The 20,984-nt window shown below is 35.9% G+C and overlaps 1 long non-coding RNA gene across 1 annotated transcript in view; it reads right to left on the bottom strand.

Annotated features, from left to right (window-relative positions):
* Positions 1–4,406: 4,406 nt before the first annotated feature.
* The window catches only part of LOC139600372 (uncharacterized), a 61,730-nt gene continuing 45,152 nt past the window's right edge, over positions 4,407–20,984 (bottom strand). The window contains exons 2-3 of the long non-coding RNA XR_011682507.1: positions 8,349–8,520; positions 4,407–4,496 (exon numbers count right to left, since the gene is read on the bottom strand). This is a non-coding gene — a long non-coding RNA (uncharacterized lncRNA). The remainder of the gene's footprint in view (positions 4,497–8,348; positions 8,521–20,984) is intronic.

A 20,984-nucleotide genomic window follows, 5' to 3' on the forward strand; every position in this document is an offset into this window, starting at 1 on the left:
CAGTATACTTCTTTGGTAGTTGCCTCAGTGATGTTTTCTAAGGAACTTTAAAAGGTTTTTAGGACTTCCTAATGCCTATGTTGAAATTAATTCTCAGAACTGATTGCCATTTTATTAGCAGAGTAATTCCTTAAAAGAAATCCACAGTTGATCGGCAGCCAGCAGTGTGACACCTCTTTGACTTTACCTTTTAGGGAAGCAAACAGTCTATTTCAGCATTGTTCATATTGTGCCACATTTGCCAGCTATTCCATCAGGATAAGTCCTAGTACTACAAAATACTTACTAGTATCAAGCAATCCACTTGAAATTGTCATATATATTAACTTTTAACTAGAGTGCTGCTGGACCATGCCAGGATAGACTGAATCAAATGTCACTTCATATAAGGAAAATCATGCTCAAACTCCTATCACATCAAAGCAAAATAAATTGTGGTGTGATACTATGAATTCCTTTTGCCAAGCTGTCATGCAAAAGAAATGGAACAATTCACAAAAACAATTATGTTCATAGGCACTCATTCTTAAGTGTGCCATTTCTTAAGAAAGTTTTATGAATAATTCAAGTAGTGACTTTAAATAGTGTTTAAATGATCAAAAAAGATAATTCTGCTTAAATAATGATGTGATTTTACTAGCAATTGTTTTACCACCATGAAAATTATTGAAATAGAAAACTTCCTAAGACAACTAATCAAACTTGAACAAATACAGATGCCACTGTGTTTTTCTGCAGGTAAACTTGATTGCTTTTGTCATGCTAGCAGAGTTTACAGCACATCTTTTGTAAGTACGCAAGGTTCTTAATAAATCTCACTTATGTCTTTCACAGGTTACAGATATTCTTAAGGCTTACATCTATGTCCTTCTTCAACTTCCTTAAAAGTCAGCAAAATATCTTGTGTTGCTAATTTTGGTGGAGGAAAAGTTCCATACCAATGACATTCATCGAGACCTCTGACAAGAGGTTGTGATTAATATTTTGCAGCTATCATAACCATGGGGTTATGATAAAAAAATCCTGTCTCATGGAAATCAGTGAAAGTTTTTCTCTTGACTTCACACATTATCTCCATCCTAAAAAGGTGTGATTTAGTTGCCTAACTGGAGTTAAACAATATCACTTTTGGCATGCTTTCATAATGCACCAGGTCATCTGTCACTCCAGAAGAAAGGCACTGAACCCCACTGTGTCAGATCTGTCAGCCCCACATGAATGTATGAGATACAGAAAACTGAAACAGCACCACATGCATGTGTTAAGGCCACTGAGTTGTACCCAAAGCAATTCTTTTATTTGGAGTTACATATAAGCGATGGAAAAGATGAAAATCAATACAATTTTTATATACTTTTTTTAACATGACTTAAGCATTCTAAGATTCTGTGAACTTGTCATTCAACCAGGCTTTCTTTTAAGTAGCAATGCCTCAGCTAAAGAAAACAGGAAATTGAAGATCTGAAGGAAGAGATACTAGCAGGTCACAATTTTAATTTTCATGGGATTTAATTTATAATATTTTTTCTAACTTTGTTACTAAAAAAAAATTAATTTGTTTCTACCTGCTTCTAAATCATCTTTCTCTATTTTCATGCTTTCTCAGACTTTACATGGTGAGTGGAATTGTAGGTGACGACTTTAGCATGAGATTATTTTTTTTCCCACTGACTGTACTGAACAATTTCCATAATGGGAGGTGAACACCAAGCTACTAGGCAGACTGAGCAGTCTTAGACACAGCCTGGAACAGAATCCTTCTTTCGGCTGCTGACACACAGGTGTTTGGTTCCACTGGAACAACCAGAATATCTGAGAGCTCATACAAAGGCAGAAAACACAATGCTCAAAGCCTGTGCCTGCTGGAGGGCAGGCAAGGCGCCATCAGGTGTCTCAGCTGGCCCTAGAGGCATTTGTTTAGGCAACTTGGGCCCATAGCACCTTTCCAAGAAGCTGGGAGTAAGAATGTTTCCAGGTCTTTCTAGGCAGACCAAAAAAAAAGCTGATCTAGATTTTTGTCCCATGATTATTATGGTTAATTCTAAAGAAAACTGTCTACCTTCGTCAGTCCAGTTAGCTCTCAACATATTATAAAAGTATGCAGCTGACAAACAAGATGCACAGGTATTTACACTGAAATTTTTATAACAGTGAAATTCTGAAAGCAGTGAAATGTTTTCTAATAGACTTACTCATATTTATATTTACAGGGAAGCAGGTTTCCAAAACACAGTAAAGCTTTTCATTTCAGTAAAAATATATTCTTGTGAAATGTAAAGATTCCTGCAAAGATTAATTTGGAGCAAGAAGTGATTATCAATAAGAGGATGGTAATCTCACTAAATGAGTGAACTCACAGGCATCTCAGAATTATATTATTCTCATGATGTACAAATGTTCAAAGCAAGAGCAGTTAGAAGGAAGCAGAGTTAGGAATTAAATAAGGGCCAAATAAGCAACTGCTTATATTTCAGATACATCCAACTTTTTCATCACCATGTCTTCTAATATTGCAACAATGGGGGTGAGCTGAACATATGTACAGTACAGGGTTTTGAGGGACTAGTCTTGTTAGTCCAACCCATGCTGTCGGAAAACAGTCTTCTATATTACATCGAGAAGTAAGATTAATTCTTCACAGGGACCTTAAGCTTTTAGGAAAAAAACTAATATTTTTCAAGGTTCTTTTAAAGGACAAAGGAAGAGATGTACATAAAATTTTTGAGTTACCAGTTCTTTGTCTCACATTGTTGTTTCATGAGAAAGTCTTACAGAGAAAGAAGAAAGTCACTTTGCAGTCCTCCTGGGATATAGAAATCATGTATGAATCCATAATGGCTTCTCATCCATGCATCACTGGGGAAGGAAAAACCAAAAGTTTCTCTTCCACCCCTACAGTGTGCTTACTTTCTCTTTTTGCTGATTGCATGCTCTCTTTACTGTTGAAATAGTATTAAAAACACTTAATAAAAACTGTAACTATTTGTTTTAAACTGAGTTGTTTGCTTTAAATGACATATACAGAAATGGTCATCTACCTCCCAAAAAAAACTGGCAAACAAACAAAAAATCAGCAACAGCTAGCATGAATTATAAGAGGGTTTTATATTTCCTTCAGCATAAAACAGGGAAAAATAAATCCCATCAGTAAGTAAATGAAGTGGATCTCAGCATAACCAATCTATGAGCTGAAAATTAGTTTAATTCCCATGCTAGGAAGTTTAAGAGATTCATAGATTAGAAGGCCAGAAGGGACTGTTGTGATCAAATTTATAAACTTATGCAGAGATTTTCAAAGGCACAGAAGACATTTGGGTATGTAATTCCCACTGACTTACAAAAGAAGTTGTATTTTAATTGTGACTTCATTACAGAGCTCCCCTTTCAAAGAATCATAATTTGACCAATAACCTGAATCCTAATTCAGGATGTACAATAGTCAATGTCACCTATGATTCAATTACAAGTGTCTCAACATAGACAAAATGCAAACAAGTTATAGCACCCTCAGTGCCCAGTATTTTTCTTCTGACATTGCCTGCAGAGAAGCTAAAAGAAATTTGATTACTAGGCCTGTCCAAAACCTGTGCAGCCATGGTGGTGGTAAAAGTACCTTTAGACTGAAATAGAAAACACAGACTATCTGAAGCAAGCAGAAGTATAGGTATAAGCCTACATCTTGAGGGAAAACACATTTCTCATTTAATTTATTTGACAAAATTATTCCTTCTCTATGGAAAATATCCTGATGACATCAACAAATTATAATAAATACCAGTTTTTAAAGTTCACTAGAGCAGAGTCAAAATTCAGCTTGGAAGGGATTAAATGCATTCTGGTCACCAAAAGGACTATCTTGAACAGGAAAAGACATATTCATCAAAAAAAAAAAAGAAATTTGTTAATCTCTTATAACAGACTGTTTCTCCATGGTCTACTTCCTGTATTTAAATACAGTTTATCTTAGTTTTAAAAATAGCATTTAAAAAAGGAACAGAGGAAGTGTTACACTGGATGAGACAGTGATCCATCTATTCCTAGCATCCGGTCTCCAGGAGAGATTGTTAACACAAGTTGGTATTTTTTCAGATATATCTGGTGTCTTCTAATGACAGTTTTAATGCTCTGTTTATATTTCTCTTCTATTGAGGGCTTTTTTATTTTAATGTTTATTTACTCATTTATTTATTTCACTATTACTGGCTATGATATCTCAAGTGCTGCCACAAATACAACTGCAAACCTTTTTTATTCCAATTGTGCTGGCTCTGAAGTGCCAGCAGTTTATATGTTTCTCCAGCAGTCACATTTTGAAGATTGCTGTTGGTCTTGAGCATTCTCTCTAGTTTTAGAGACAGAAAGAAAATTTATGCCAGGGAATAGTAGTAGAACTAAAGTTTTCTTACCAGAAAAGAAGGGTCTTTTCAGTGTATCTGCTGCTGCTGCTTCCTTCCCAAGGTGGCTGACACGGAAGCTCTGACTGACAATATGCTGACCTAGGAAGAGCAAAAAAAAAGAAATCTCAGCAATGTGTTTGCCATCAAAACACCTGTGAATCAGTACAATCTCAAAGCTGAAGAGATCATGGGAAGTTTTTTATACATCAGTCAGTTCCATCTACAGTCTGGTTTCTTTACTTCTACATATGTTAATGGACTTATGCTCCAAAATTTTACTTTTGACTAATTTTGGCCAACAACTGCATTATGTACTAGATGGAAATAAAGAGAAATTGATCTGATTGATGGGGGTTTTTGTAGGGGAAAAAGTAGAGTCATCTTTTCAGTCAAGGTAAATCAATGGGAAAAAGTAGAATCATCGTTTCCAGTCAAGTAACCTATTGAGAAAAGTGCACATCACTGGTTTCAACAGATCATATTTATGCTTATTTTGGAAGTTCAGGCATATGCAAAATAACAGCTTTGAAATGGTAATTAAATTATTGGAAAGACATAGTGCACTTTTTTCTTTATCTGCTCCAAAACCCAGCACCAGCTTATTTTTCTCTACTACTTCTTTCTGCAACGAAGATTAACTAAGCATACTGAAAAGCTGAAAGAACCTCTTTTCACAGACTTAGTTCTATATTCTCTGTAAAATATAGAATCAATTCTGCCTAAAAGATAGATCAGTTTGCACTTTAGCTAGTATATGGAAGACAGAAGTCTAAAGAAAATTAAAAAACCTCTCCCTGATTCCATTTACTTATTGCTCTTCGTCCTTCAATGGTCCTGTTACTCAAAGTCCTCCAATTTACCTCTGTTGAATCAAATTCAGCTCTGTTCTCTCTCTCAGCTTCAAAATGTTTGCAAACACCATGGCTTTTCCAAGGAAGCTACAATATCAGCAAGTTTAGATTGAACATAGAAAGATTCAACCCTAAGAAGCCACTCATTTTACAGCAACAATAACATTTGCAGGTTTAAAGCAGCATGAAGCATCACACATCACATGGATGATCTGGAAGAAGTCAGTAACCTGCTAACAGCAGGGATCTCTCTCTCTTCCTCTGTCTCTTCTTTCCTCCCCCCTCTTTCTCTGCTAATCAACTTTTTCTCTTCTATGAATCTGAAAACCTTGATGGCTGTTGTTGGGCTGAAATACCTGCCTCCATGCCACCTTGATTAAAACACTACTGTGCTACCAGAATGTTGGTTTCATTACTTTATAGTGATGCTGAAACTTGACTTGTTAGGCTTTGTTTAAGCTCACCATGTAAGTAGTTTTCTTTTGATCGTCTCACTGGTTTTTTTGAGAATCTTATCTTTTCTTGTTTGCTTCCTGTGGTTGTAGAAGCTAATTTACCTCAAGGGTGACTGCTGTGCTTACTCAGCAAGATAGTATTGCCTTTGGAATTAATTTCTAGAAAAGCCAAGAAAAATCACAGAACCTACACATGTAAGATTCAGAGGCAAACAGCACTTTTTTTTTTGCTTGGGTTTTTTTGGGTTTTTTTTTAACTTTGGTTTTAAGAACATAAATTTAGCATTTGTGGAAAACAGACACATAATAACTAGTATATAGCATATTCTTTCCTGGTAAACTGGGAGAAGAATCTATACTGATAGTAAATGCTGTAGTAGATTTTTTTTTTTAAATCTTAAGTGCTAAAACACCACAGTAACAGCAATGAGCTAGAAAAATCTCTATAAAAGAAGAACAATGAGAGACATATGCATTAAAATACATTATGTTTCTCTTATTTTCATTTTACAGGAGTACAGAATACACAAGGTACAGTAGGAAAGCAGCTGCAGCTCATTACAAACATAAAACATCAGGAATACTATTCTTAACCTACATTCTTAAATACATTCTTAACTACATATTCTTAACCTTTTAGCAAGAACTTCATACATAATTAGTGTATCTGAAAAAAAATTCTTGAGATTAGTTCACCACAATGAAATGTTCTTCCATATACTTCCACTTTTCTTTTATCCACCCATAATCCTCCCTCTTGGTTTCAAAACAAGAAGAAGAGGAGCACCAAACCACAAATTAGACAGGTTTTGGGCTCTTCAGAAATATACTTCTTTTATAATGTAATTATATTATGATAAAAATTTGTCATTTGTAAAGTTTTAATTGTTTAAGAAAGAAAAGGGGATTTTAGTTATTCAAGTTGAAATGATCTTGAAAAATATAATTTAGGAAAATATTAAGTTAATTTCTAAGATGTCTTTTGTATCTGTATGTTCCTTTATAAATAAATTTTTAAAAAATAACCTAAATTTTTAATTTTATATCTTCTTATCAGAGAATAGAAAGAAAAAATATCAATTTCACATATCAATGAATGATATTTTTGTGTTTTGTATGCTTCAGCAAACTAGGAGTTTATCTGTTACCAGTCAGAAATTATGAAATCAGTAGCCTCAGTCTCCAGTTTCACATATTTCTTTTATTACACAACAGGTCCCTTGAGAACTGAAATTCTGACCATTTTTTAATGCATTATCACATTGGTCACATCGCAGCTACTGTTTATTAGAGAACTGCATCCAGCAGGCAAAACCTGTAGAAAAGCCTTTTAACTTTCTAACAACATTAATGAAGCAGATTTTACATAGCAGGATTAGAGTTGTGATAAGGAGAATTAGCCTGTGATTTGAATTAGAGTCTCTGTTATTGTTTATTTACATGTAAGTAATGTTTATGGCCATTTTCAAATTCTATTATATAGTGTGTTCGTACAATACTTGCTGGTGGTATAAGGGAGAAAGATTAAAAAAGAAAATTCCTAAAAAGATAAAATCAGGGAAAGGAATATTATGCCTGATTGTGGAGATGCAGCAAAAAGCTGTAGTTTTCCCAATTAAGATGAAGTGGTTTGAATGATCTTTTTAACTTTGAGACATAGCAGTCTCAGTTTTATTTAGGATCTCCTAGGTAAGAAGACTGAGAACCGCCTCTCCCTTTTATGAAAGTATAAAGATCTTTTTTTCTTTCACACAGAAAGAGTTCTTTTTCCCTCCCAGATGATTTATTAGGAGTACAAAAATTTCAGTCTCCTGTGAAGTCTCCTAAATTGTTCATCTTTAAGCATACACAAGGATGTGATAACCTAATATTTTTAATGCAAAAATATGCAGAAAACGCACTTTAAAATACCACAGGGACTCTTAATACAGCAAAAAGAAATTGGAAAGGCACATCTGCATTTTGTTTTTCTCTTACTTAAGCCCTCCTTGGAAATGACGGGTTGGATATTACTCACATGATATTCTGAATGTTTCATACCTTGTTAGTGAAACTTGCTCACACATTTTACTCTGCATCCAGCCTGACAGTACACAAGCCATCTTGAAAGAATCCCTTAAATAAATTTTTTTCCCTACAGTGCTCTATTTTTTCTATTATTAATGGCTTTCAGAGCATGGGTTGTGAACACAACTCTCACTACTTTTCTTGGACAGAACTACTACTCCTGGAGTTGTCAGCTCCAGCTGTGCCATGGAAGTCTAAAAATAAATGGATCTGCTGCAGCCTGGTGAGACTGTTAAACTCCTGTGGTGCTCATTCTTGCTCCTCAGTGAGCTGCACTAGTTCATCGGGTCTAGACCAAAGAAGATCCGCCCTGCTCCCATGTAGTTGCAGAGAAAGGTTTTGAAGTAGTAGCCTATTTCTTGGGAATGGGGAGGAAACTTGTCTGTTCTTGTTAACCACGCAATAAAAAGCACTGAAGGTCCTTTCAAGTCTGCAGCAGTTCTGTCATCGCATGGTGCCAGCACAGGATATTCCTGCAAAGACCTAGCTTGTGAAGGAATATGTAAACAATTCATCCCTACAAATCAGTGGAACAAAAATCATTCAGTGAAAAATACTGGTTTTCCCCCAAAGCATACCTCCTTTTTCCCCTTTGCGCCCGTTGGTGTGCACCTTGTATGCATGAGGCATAGCCAGTCTCTGAGTACAGCTGCTGATGTGTCATTGACGTAGCTCTCCTTCTTCTGAGCATCCTTCTGTAGGCATTTTCGCCGTTTTCTCCAAACAATGTGGCATCAGTTTGGGTTTTCCCTATCAGAGGAAAGCAGCAACACCTTGAAATAAAATCAAAGCCACAGCCTTAGATATAAATATTTTCAGAAACGTAGAGAGACTATATTAGATGTGTTATCCCAGTAGTTTCAAAAATTAAACAGGGGAGAGAGTCTTAAATAATTTCAGCAAAAGCCAACACAGTTAAAAGTAAGCACTAACTCAAGTCTCTGGAAGAGAGAGACAGAGAAAGCAGATAGTACCAGTTGCCTTTATAAAAATAAATGTGTTAAGTCACTTGAAATAACCATCAGTAGCTACAGTTAAGAAAAAAAAACTTACGACAAAAACTAACACCAGTGCTAAAATTCAAAAAGTAGCTTCAGGCTTTTAAAATTTGGTAATAGAAGGTAATACATTTTATAAACTGTCAGCTCAGTGACTTGACTTCAGCTTTATCTACTGCAAAGCAAGAGGTCAGGGTTAAAGAACAGCCAGAAGCCTCCTGCCTTTGGGACCAGCAGAGATGAGAAGGATCTGTCCTTCTGCACTCAGGGGAGGGAGGAGGTGCAGCTCACTTCTCTCTGGAGCACTCCCCAAGTAGATGTCTAGCTCCAGCAATGACAATAGTAATTATAATCTCGAAGATGGCAGAAAAGCTGAAACAGCATGGGGCAGCATTAAAAAAATGGAAGAATCCTCAGGAGCTATTGAATTCCCTTTGGAAGGCTAAGTGTGCTTGCTTTAGAAGTTTTCCTGAACAGTGAATAGAGGGATTTAAGACAGCAGGTATAAAAACACGCATTGTTGGAATTGAAGACAGTGGAAAGCAAAAACCATGAATCATCATTAGACATTATAAGGAAATAAAGCTATATGTTCTGAATTCAGATGAAGCCCTTGACAGAGGCAGTGACAGCTACTGAAAAGACAGCAGAGCTCTCAAGTCTTCCTTATAATGATGGCACTACAATTGGATTTTACATGAAGCATAGTCTGCTTGCTCCTTAGTTGTCATTTCTGAATCAGCTAGGGGCTGACACATTGCTGCTCCAACAAATAACTTATCATTGAGCTTACAAAAGGTTAAAGTTCTTTTTATTTACAGATCACAAACCAGAGAAGCAGTGAGAGGCAGTATTCACATTCATTTCTTGAAATTGTGCCCCTAAAAATTGAACTGTGAAACAGGCATTTAGCCAAGGATGTTGTTAGTATGCACCCATTGTGGCAACTCTGCAAAGGTGTGCTGAACCTGTTCTCAGATGCTCTGCTCCATGCAGAGCAGAGAGAGTACCATTCCCTCCAGCCCAGGAGCAATCCTGTATATCTACAAAAGCAGAAACAGACTTGCCTACAGGAGGCAGAAATGAAACAAAAAAAAAACACCACCAACAGAATAAAAACCAAACAAATAAAATGACAGCAAAGCAGTACACATAGACAAAACATCAAAAAAGAAACCAAAAACCAAAAAGCCAAAAAGCCAAAAAAACCAACCGAACAAAAAAAAAAAAAAAAAGAAGAAAACCAACCCAGAAAACAAAAAAAAACCTCTTCAATACAAAAAAGATAACTATATAACAAATTTATTCTGAAGGTGCTCTTTATAGAGATCCGGTCCAGGTCATCAGAAAACATTTTTATATTGTTCCTTGCTAGACTAGGCACTGACCCTTACCTCAGATTTCTGCATGTAAATGAGGCTGAAGGAAATCAGCTCCAAAATTTCATCTCTTGCCTAGTGTAGCGATCACAAATCTTTTCAGGTTGGTATCACTGATTCCCACCCCCTTCCCATCTGTCATCTTTTCCCCTCACTAATTTCTTCTCTTCCCCAACTTCTGTCTTCATAGAGGAAAGAACGAAGACTTCCTATCTTCCTTTGGAACCCAGCTAAGCTTCTGACCCTCTCAAGTCTCTCCAGGATTCGCAGCATCTTCTGTCTTTTTCCACAGGAAAATAAAAAAAGAACAAACATAATGAAGTTTTTAACTCTTGCAAGACAGTGACAGGAGCTGACACCTCTTCTTAAGAGACTTCAATGTGGAGGATGAAAATTGTGTGGGTAATAATCACAGCATAAGACCAGAAGGAATTGTATTTTGTCTGACATCTCAAGTGCCATAAAACATTATAACTTAGACCACTACACCTTGTCCTGTTTATGCCTTTACAAAAGCCTGTAACTGGCATTTGATTAGAACAAATATTCTCAAAAAGTATCTGGAAAAAATATAGAAATGCAGAATTTCTCATTTCTTTTGGTAGTTTGTTCCACCAGTTAATCAGCCATTAAAATCACTACCAAACCCAAATGCTTATTTCTAGGGTTGTTTATTTTTTTTTTCTGTCCTTAGCTTCTTGCTATTGGTTCTTGTTAAAACTACAAGGAGTTTTTGGGGTTTTTTGGGGGTTTTTTTGGGGTTTTTTAGAATGAAATTTAAAAGCCCTTAAGTATACAGGGTATTCTTACAAAACAATATTTAAACACTGTAATCAAGCTGCACGTAGATCTACCTTTTGACAGATAAAACTGTGAGAATATCCTAATGAAGCACACTTCTCTACACTCCTTAAATTTTTCCTATGGCTTCTTTTTGCTCCACTCTAATTTTTTAACATCTTCTTCAAAATACAATAAACTGAATCCTTCTGCAGTATCAGATGCCCTACTACAATATTGAGCATGAGTATAAAGCCTATAGGACATTGAGAAATCATAAATAATGACTTCAATAGTGTAAGAAAAGAGTCAATGTTATTTGGCTGTTAAAGTGCAATATATTAATTCAAATGTCTGGGGTTAGTTTTCATCATATTGAAGACTGCTATGTAAATAACTATTTTCCAGATTTTCCAGATTTTGTTAGACCAGATGTAATAACTGCAAGTAGAACCTTCTGTCAGTTGTTGAAATATTTAGTTCTTTATTGGTTCTATGTTCTTTGGGATCCTCATCTGGAAATCATCATTACAAATAACTTTCACATACCTCACCACATAAATACAGATATTCTAGAAACAACTGCTAAAATCTCTATAAAATCCTATACTTCTTAGAGGCATGAAAAAATAATCAGTAAAGTTGAAGAGAGATAACAGTGGTTCTCTAATTGCATGCCTGAAAACTAAAGGTTTGAAAGTTACAAAATACTCTTAATAGGAGACTCCATCTTCCACTTTAAAAACAAAGTCCAATTTATTTATGCATCTCCACTCATTCAGTATAATTCTTCTAGGTACACAAACAGAAATACATATTTATGTGCAAATTTTAATTCCAAGGTTGGGAGGCATAATGGAGCCTAATTTTATTATACGAGATAATTTTCCTAGAGGTGCATATTGATTTCATACTGTCAAACAAACTGCAAAGTACATTATAACAAAACAATTAAAACTGCTGATAATTATTACAATTAACTCGCTGCTTCATACTAATGGAATGTTCAAGCATCCGAGAATTCCTGATTATCAGAAACTAATGGATGTTCAGAAAAGGATGTCATTTTCTGTAGCAATTTGTTCTTGGCCAATTTAATGTTCCCTCAAAACAGTTTTCTGCTCCCAAATGTCTCATTTGTAGCTTTACAGAGGAAAGAATCATGACAGTATTGTTTCAGTGCTTATTTTGTCTTCAGAAGTCAGGTCTGTTCACTTTGCTGTTATGCCAGGAGCATATAATCCAAAATAAAAGAATCATAGAATCATTTTATACATTCATTTGTCAAACAGAGCTGGAGGATTCTAATTTGAAGCAGCGTTAAATGTGAACTAATTCTACTGAAGTGTGAGAGTTTTGGCTGAAAGAAGAAAACTGATCCACTTTATCTAGCTGTATTTCTCTGTCGTGTGTGCTACTTTGGCTGTGTGAAACCTCCTTATTATACAGCTCTTGATCCCCATTGTGCTGCTGTTACACTTGTGATGCTGTTCCAGTGCCTGAACATGATGCTTTTCTATCAAGCACCCAAGTGGAGTTTTGCTATTCAAATCTGACCAGTTCCTGCAGTAGTCCTTTGATAGAAAGAGCAAGCTGGGAACAGCAAAAGGACAATCCCTTAAAGCTTACTTCTGTCCACATGCATTTTTTGCATTTTGGCACTTACAGTGCCAGATGCACATCAATTGAATGTTGCCCTGAAGTGGAATATTTTCTGCAGGGACTCACACAGCTGGTTTGGCAACCACTTTTTGTGCCAATGTTAAAACTCACGATACAATAACTTGCTTTATGAAATACTTTTATGTGCTTTTCAATAGGGAGCACTGTGATCAAGGGTGGCATCAATTCTATAGGACACCTCTTTTACAGAACAGAACTTTTCCAATTACGAATATTTTGGGAAAATACATATCTCAAAAGCTACAGTTTCTGACAAACCACGAGACCATCAGATTCTTTTCTGAGATTTGTATTTCCAGTATCTTCATTTTTTTATTCAGAGAAATTAAGTAATTAACAGAGATAAGCAAGTATTATTAATCATTTCTTCAACATCATCCACATAGTTTTGTGTATTGAACTTACTGGAAAACATCTTGTGATGTAAAGGTCTTACTGTCTGATAGAAATAAGCAATACCATTAAAACAAATTAGCCATCACAGCCTTATGCCTTATGAACTTTCCCACAGAAAACAAAAAATGAGTGAGAAATGTTTTATATTCCTCCATCAGAAGTGTTTAAGATATGATACATTCTGAAGAATTACAGTCTCTCTTTGAATTTTTAAATAAAATTTCCAATAAACTGGGGCAGAATTTCCAAGGATTAGTTTAAGACCTTTAATCTTTTTTTTTAAAGTAGGAAATATATTAGTGTTTTGCTGATTTTTAAAGCAGGAAATACCCTAGTGCTTTGCTGAATCAGGGCCTAAAAGAGCAATCCAGTCACACTTGGGGACAAAAATATCACAGTGTGTAAAATATCCATAATGTGATTAAGAAGAAAAAGGTCATTTTGAAGCTTAAAAATATTTAAGCATTGAAACTTTAAAATGTTTTCACAGCCAGGGTAAGAAATATATACCTTCACTAATACAGTCACCTAGTAACACAGCTTAGCTAATTGCACAGCCTGAACAAACCCCTTTGTTTCACTGGGGAAAGAAGCAAGGAGCACCTAAGTTCATTCTGATTTTAATGGCTGAGTTACATTTCTTACAAAACACCACAGCTAACAGAGACTAAAGGTAGAGGTCCTCATTATGCCAAATTTCTTTTACACATAGCTGGTGAAGGAACCAAGTATCTCAGCAGTGGAGAGCATTGTTTGGTGAGACAGCACAGAGTAGGGAAAGATTTGCCAGGAACTGAGCAAAGAAACTGCCTGTTGTTGTACCTCATCAAAAAACAAACGATTTTGTGAATAATAAGGGTGGCAAAAAATAAATACCAGTCTGTCAGGAACTTCTCCTCCTAATGGGAAGACCATATTACCCTGAATATGGAAGTTTTTTAATATGTTGGAATCACATATTTGTGCCAAAAGGCATAAACTCCTAATTGTTGCCCCTACCTCTGCTATATTAGAGTTCAATGTGTCAAATGAAATTGCCACCTTGTTGCATATTTCCACTGAATTACCTAATAGAGATACAATTTTGATGACAGAGTTTAGGTGCTGTCACAGTAAAAAAAAAAAAAAATAAAAAATTTGTCCTCTTTCATCTTAATTTTAAAATGGAGAATTAAAAATCCAGTGAAAAATTAGAAAAGGCCATAACACTTTTTAAGGAGTACTCTGGGCTAGGATACCAAAACCCTATTAGCTTCTTTGTCTCAGAACAAATGTGGGCTCACATCTTTAGCAAACATCTGAGAACAGCTGAATTGTACTACAATTTCTAGCAGTGTTCTTTTATGTTTTTTTTTACTATGGTGTCTTCCCACTCCACAGCCAGGGTGTCATAAAGAGTTCCTTAGAAGGATTCACATTTTAACAGTACCATGGATACGTAAAACATGAAGTAGAGTTACTAAAAGAAATAGAATCAGAATGTAAAGCAGAGAAAATACTTTTTTAAGGAGCTATGAGGTTAACTGTCACCTCTGAACACAATTCAGCCCGTGGCTCACTACTTCACCGAAATTGCACAAGGCACCAGACAGGGCAAATAGATGTCACACTATGATCTTTGTCTGCTGCATTCAATTAAACATACCCTAGGTTCACAAGTTTGACTTGCTCAGACAACTTATTTGTGTTTGCAAAACATTAATTTTTTAATTTCTACTTTTCCCTAAGAGATTTTCCCATATATTCCCATGAATCAGATGGCAGATTTAAGGCATCACATCTTGGTTCTGACATTTCAGTACTCTTTTTAAACCTGAAGGCCCTTATCACATTCAAGGACCTGAAATGCACATAACATACATTTTAATTCTGGCTATATGACAGACCAAACTAGGAATGAAAAGATGAAGACATGTCATCACAGATCTCTGGAAGAACAGCAGGAGGCATTGAAGGTAAACACAGTAGCAACATGTCCCAGCCCAAGATTTCAGCTGGAAAATGAAAAAGTAGCACAAAGCTCAATTTAAGTCCCAGCTGAGCCATATGACACTATTAAGCACAGAGAAAACCTTGATTTCCTAATATCAAGACAGTCAAAATCAGCTTCAATAGATGAGTTTTTAATTTTCCATTGTTCACATAAGAATGTCCCTCCCTAAAAAAAACAATAAAAGCAAAATCAAATCAAAAATTCCTGAGACAGTTGGCAGGCTAAGCTAAAAAGATTGCTAACTGTTGGTAATTGGAAAAAAACTCTTTTAATTTCGACATTTTATGAAGAACTCTTTTATTGGACCTTTTATGAATTAAGTGAAGTATGATAGCTGAATGACTTTTTACCTCCTGTGGCGAATTTTAAACATCCAGAAAAATAAAACTCTTGTCATCACCTCAAGCAGTTTGTGGTCAGCCTTGTAGATGGGCTGAAGCATGTGCCCTGAAAGTGTGGGAAAAAGACAAAGAGACTCAATTTTTTGGTTTTCCCATTGAACAGAGGCTCAGATAGGTCATGGAGGGAAATCAGACAGAGCTTTTGATAGAATATTTGAAGCAGAAGGGCATTTTCCATTGTTCATATCACTTCTGGAGGCACACAAAAAGATTATTTGTGTCTCCAGCAGGAAAAGACTTGCCTTGTACCACAGGAGTGTTCATCTGCCACTTTTTTTCATGGCCAAAATATTGATGACTCACTTCAGAAGGAATGTGATGGATACAAGAGTAATCAAACAGTGAGGGAACCTCATGAGTGCATTTTACATCTGAGGCTTGTTTCCCTTTCCCTGTCCCAGGCTGGAGGAACTGTGAATTATTTTAATTAATCTGCCATAGAATGCCATAGCCTAAATGAGTTCAAAAGATTTCAATACAATCCATAGCACATCACAAATACTATCTTCTTCAACAGTCATTTCTGTAGTCTTAAATCTGAGACACATATAGAAAAGATGACAGGTGTAGCATAAAAGAATAAAATATAGTAGAAATCAATTACAGTCAAGTAATTTTTCTTCCTTAAGCCAGATTTTTATAAAAGAGAAATTACTACAACAAAAGTGACTGTAATTTCCTTAATGACTGAAAGATCTACATATTTTCCCTAAAAACTAAATTTCATTCTTTCAGTGCAAATTAGAAATAAATTATCTAGCTTTCCATGATTGCTATAGTTCATCACATTGAAAACTGTGCCACCTGCACTGAGAGAGATGCATTCAGTAACTCATGTCCTAAACAATCTGATGTAATTAATATGATAGTCACAATTAATATGATGTTTTCATATCTAAGATGAAACAGGCAGATGGGGACAAGAGTCTCATATGCATCTGGTATAACATAATAGGAGCCTTGCAAAGATTGTTTTTCTAGATTTCCTATTTACATATTTGATTAAGTAAAATCATAGAATCATAGACTTGTTTAGGTTGAAAAAGAATAGTAAGATCATCAAGTTGAACCATAAACCTAACACTGCCCAGTTCACCACTAAGCCATGTCCCTAAGTGTCACATCTAAACATCTTTTAAATATCTCCAAGGGTAATTACTCCATCTCTTCCCTGGGCAGCCTTCTCCACTGCTTAACCACCCTTTCACCCTTTTTCTATGTATCCAACCTAAACACCTCCTGGAGCAACTTGATGTCATTTCCTCTTGCCCTTGCTTGTTTTCTGAGAGGAGACTGACCCCCACTTTGCTACAACCTGCTTTCAGGTAGTTAGAGAGAGCAATGAAGTCTCCCCAGAGCCTGGTTTTCTCCAAGATAAACAACCCCAGCTCCCTCAGTCCTCATCAGACTTGTGATCCAGACCCTTCACTAGTTTTGCTATCCTTCTCTGAATGTGCTCCAGCACCTCAATGTCTTTCTTGCAGTGAGGGGCCCAAAACTGCATACAGGACTTGAGGTGTGGCCTCACCCGTGTTGAGTACAGAGGGACAATCACTGCCTTGGTCCTGCTGGCCGCCCTATTGGTGATGGAGGCCAGGATTCCATTGGCCTTTTTGACCACCTGTGCACATTGTTTTGGGTTCAGCCAACTGCTGACCAGCACCCCCAGGTCCTTTTCTGCTGGGCAGCTTTCCAGACACTCTTCCCCCAGCCTGTAATATTGCAGGGGATTGTTGCGACCCAAGTGCAACTTGGCCTTGTTGAACTTCATATTTCATGGCCTTGGTCCATTAATTTAGCCTGTCCAGATCCCTTTGCAGAGCCTTGCCACCCTCCAGCAGATCAGCAGTCCCACCCAACCTGGTGTTTTCTGCACACTGATTGAGGGTGCACTTGATCACCTTGTCCAGATCATTGATAAAGATATTAAACAGGACTGGCCCCAGCGCTGAGTCCTGGGGAGCCCCACTGTGACTGGCCATTACTAGATATAACTCCATTCACCACTACTCTCTGGGACTGGCCATCCTGCCAGCTGCCAGCAGAATGCTGTGGGAAACAATGCTGAAGGCTTTACTACAGTCCAGATAGAAAACCACAGCCTTTCCCTCATTCACTAGGCAGATGACTCTGCCATCAGAGGACTTGGGGTTGCTCAAGCAGGATGTGCTTCTCATAAACCCACGCTGGCTGGGCAAAAATGCTCCAGTTGTCCTCTACATTGCATAATGACACTCGAGATGATCTGCTCCTTGACCCTTCCCAGCACCAAGGTCTGTCTGACAGCGCTGTAGTTCCCTGGATTGTCCTTCTGATCCTTCTTGTAGATTTTCTAGCTTCCAGTCAACTGGGACCACTAGAATATCAGTTCCCCCAGAAAAACTCTGTGGGACTTATATTTTCAAATTGAGAAACACCGCAAGAAATACATTAATTGCCTGTGTATCATTTATTAATTGAACTTCTACGTCTATGAGGGATTCTTATTGATAATGATGTAGTTTATTGTATTGCTGAGAATAGTATTTTTACATGACTTGAAAAGGCTGATTGCCTTTTTAAGATGGAAAGATGGTGTGCTATATGATTTCTATTTTTTTTATATTTGAAACAAGAAGGTTACCTCTAGACTATTCCTCTCACTTCTATCTAAGGGAAGCATTCATAAACTCCTTCAGTAAAAATTGTACATCTAAATAAGGTATTCAGCAGCATGACTGTATCCTGCTGTTACATTTCCAAGTCCTTCTTACCTTGGAAAATTCAGCCAGTGGAGAAGGAAATATCTCTACACTTTTAATAACAGGTCAATTTTTTGAGCTTTCATTATGCATGAAAGTTACATCCTGTAAATCCATCTCCTGCATATATTTCATGTCTCTCTTTCATGTTGAAATTGTTCCACTTTTTTATGGAATAATTATCACTCACTGGGTTATAGCAGCACCCAGAATGACCCTTCACTTCTGTCAATTTTGAAACAGAGGATTCAAGATAAGATCTGATCCTAGACACTAAGTAATTCAGTCTCTTCTTTCATGTACATTTTCTTTGTTTTTATAATTAGGTTATTTTCTTCTAAATATTAAATTGGACCATAATAAAATACATGCTATTTTTTTGTGCCAATCTGCCTGGACAATTGAGGTAATGTAGAAGTAGTAATCCATTCTCTTCACTACTACATGTCTGTTTTCCTTCAGTTACTGTATTCTCCCAAACTTATTTCCGATGGGGGTTCATTTGGGCTACATTTGGGGTTTTCTTGGTCTTTTCCTTGGTTGCTATTTGGTTTTTTTCCACGGTAATTTCTACAAACAGGAAATAGATCAGTTTTGCATTAAGGGTAGAAATGCATCTTAGTCAAAGTTATTGCTATATATAAAAGTACTGACTGACTATTTCAGATAAATTCACGTGGATGTGTAAGAATTTTATTTCCTAATAGGAGTTCTATGAGACTAGAGCCTCATATGAGGCACTAAAATTAAAAACTCTTTATCAAGTTGTTTTCAGTGGTGTTACTCTGGATCAAGTGGTTGTGAGTGACTCAGCTGAAATGAAGGGGAACCAAATAAAAGCAATTCCATAATGAAGGTTTTAAATTCAGAAGAGAAAACTTGTGGGAGTTGAATTGAATGTACCACAGATTTAGAATCTCCCTAAGCCATAAGCATTCCCATAAGCATGGGAATTGTCTTCTATTTTCAATACAAAGTAGAGGAAACTTGGAGAAAAGTCCCTCAAATCAAAATGGATGAAAATAGTGTCTTCAAAAGTGAGAAAAACAGAAGACCTGCAAGAAAGGAATAAAGGATTTAATCAGTAGTGAAAGTTATGTGTTACGGGTCAGTATGTTTAGAGAAGAAGTGAGAACTGCAAAAGTCAAGATAAATTAGATCTTGCAAAAGATATTAAACAAATAGCAAAAAGTTTCTTATCCACATAATTAAAAATAGATCAAGGAAAAAGATTAAATATAATCTAGATATGGCCCCAAAACTTGAATTAATATTTTGCATCAGTTTTAAGTAAAGTTGATGGCATTAAGCATATTAGAAGAGGCAAGCTGCCTTACAGAAATCAAGGTCTACAAATGTAAATTACTGTAAGTAGGGCACAAAAAAATCTCGGTAGACATTCAATGTACTCAGGTCTGAAGACATTATAATCCTTATCAGAAAGATTATATTATCTCTTGGGCAATTCTTTCAGATGATCCTGGGTTTAGTCCATATAGTACCGCTGCAGTTTTGAAAATAGAAGTATTGTTTGGGCAACTGTTGTTACCTAATGACTTAAAAGTAATTTGAAGGAAAGAATGATTTAAGACTTAAAAGTAAACAGAAAATAAGATTAAAAACCCTACAAGGCCATAAAAATTGTATTGGCCAGGATAATTGACTGCATAGATGTTCTTCACATAGGATTTTAAATTAATCACAGGTCAATTAAATGAGAGTGAAGTGACCAATGCAGACCTCAATGAAGAATTTGTTACCATAAATCATACAAAAAAAAATTAAAATTATATAGCAGAAGGTCCTGCAATTTGAGAATAAAAATACTTTTAGTTATGAACTAGGATTCTATCATTTTGAAAGAACAAAATGGAAAGAACTTAATTGATTTGACAGCAGGATAACTATGGGCCATGGAATTTAAATGTTTGCAAGATGGGGATAAGGCAGTAAGGGGAGTAAGGGGAGGACACCTTTTTTAACAGATTAATATGTGAAGTCTTTCACTGGGACAAAGCTGTCTCTGTCATTTGAAAGGTTTACCTTTGGATTTTTAGGGCACATACTCCTAACATATACTAATTTAAAGTGACATTTAATAAAACGATGTATTTTTTATCAAATGAAAAGTAGAATATTAAGTATACTTTTTTAAAAAGAAGAATAACAATACAGATTTTTCAAGTACATATTTACTGTTCCACAATTGTACTACAGATACCATAATAGTGACACACAAAAAGATAATATAATGACATAAATATATACACAGAAATCAAAATAATATTTTGGCAATGTTTGAATGTATATGTGTCTGGGATTGATGTCAGTTTTTCTTCTGAGAAGACTTGATTCACTATTTGCTACAAATTATTATTTCTATAGAATATGAAACATAGCAACACACTATGAATAATAATTTGACTACCCTCATCACTTCAGATTGGATTTCTGGGAAAAAAAAACAGCCATGAAGACACAACCTCTGCAACAAAGTTTTCAAGTCAAAATTCAATTTAAAATTTGCAGAAGTGTGTTGTACAGAGAGATGGTGTCAAGATTGAACAGATAAAGAAAACACGTTGACTACTGTCACATCCGTTTGCCTTTTGTTTCTTTCCCAAGACAAAACATGCCATACATATTTTATGTACTTCTACTTTCACATTCCATGTCTGATTCCATATTTCAAAAAAATTAGGGAAGAAATTAATTTTTAGAGCTTACAGAATTCTAAACAGGGTTTAACAGCATTTGACTGACCAAAAGGGAGACACAGTCTACCAAAATCCAAATGAAATCATTTATCCAGGGGGAGTTCTAGTGTAACTATCTGCTGAGAA

Source organism: Agelaius tricolor, unplaced genomic scaffold (genome assembly GCF_023055355.1).
Source record: "Agelaius tricolor isolate 1412-34295 unplaced genomic scaffold, bAgeTri1.0.p SCAF_26, whole genome shotgun sequence".
In the NCBI taxonomy this organism is placed as follows: domain Eukaryota; kingdom Metazoa; phylum Chordata; class Aves; order Passeriformes; family Icteridae; genus Agelaius; species Agelaius tricolor.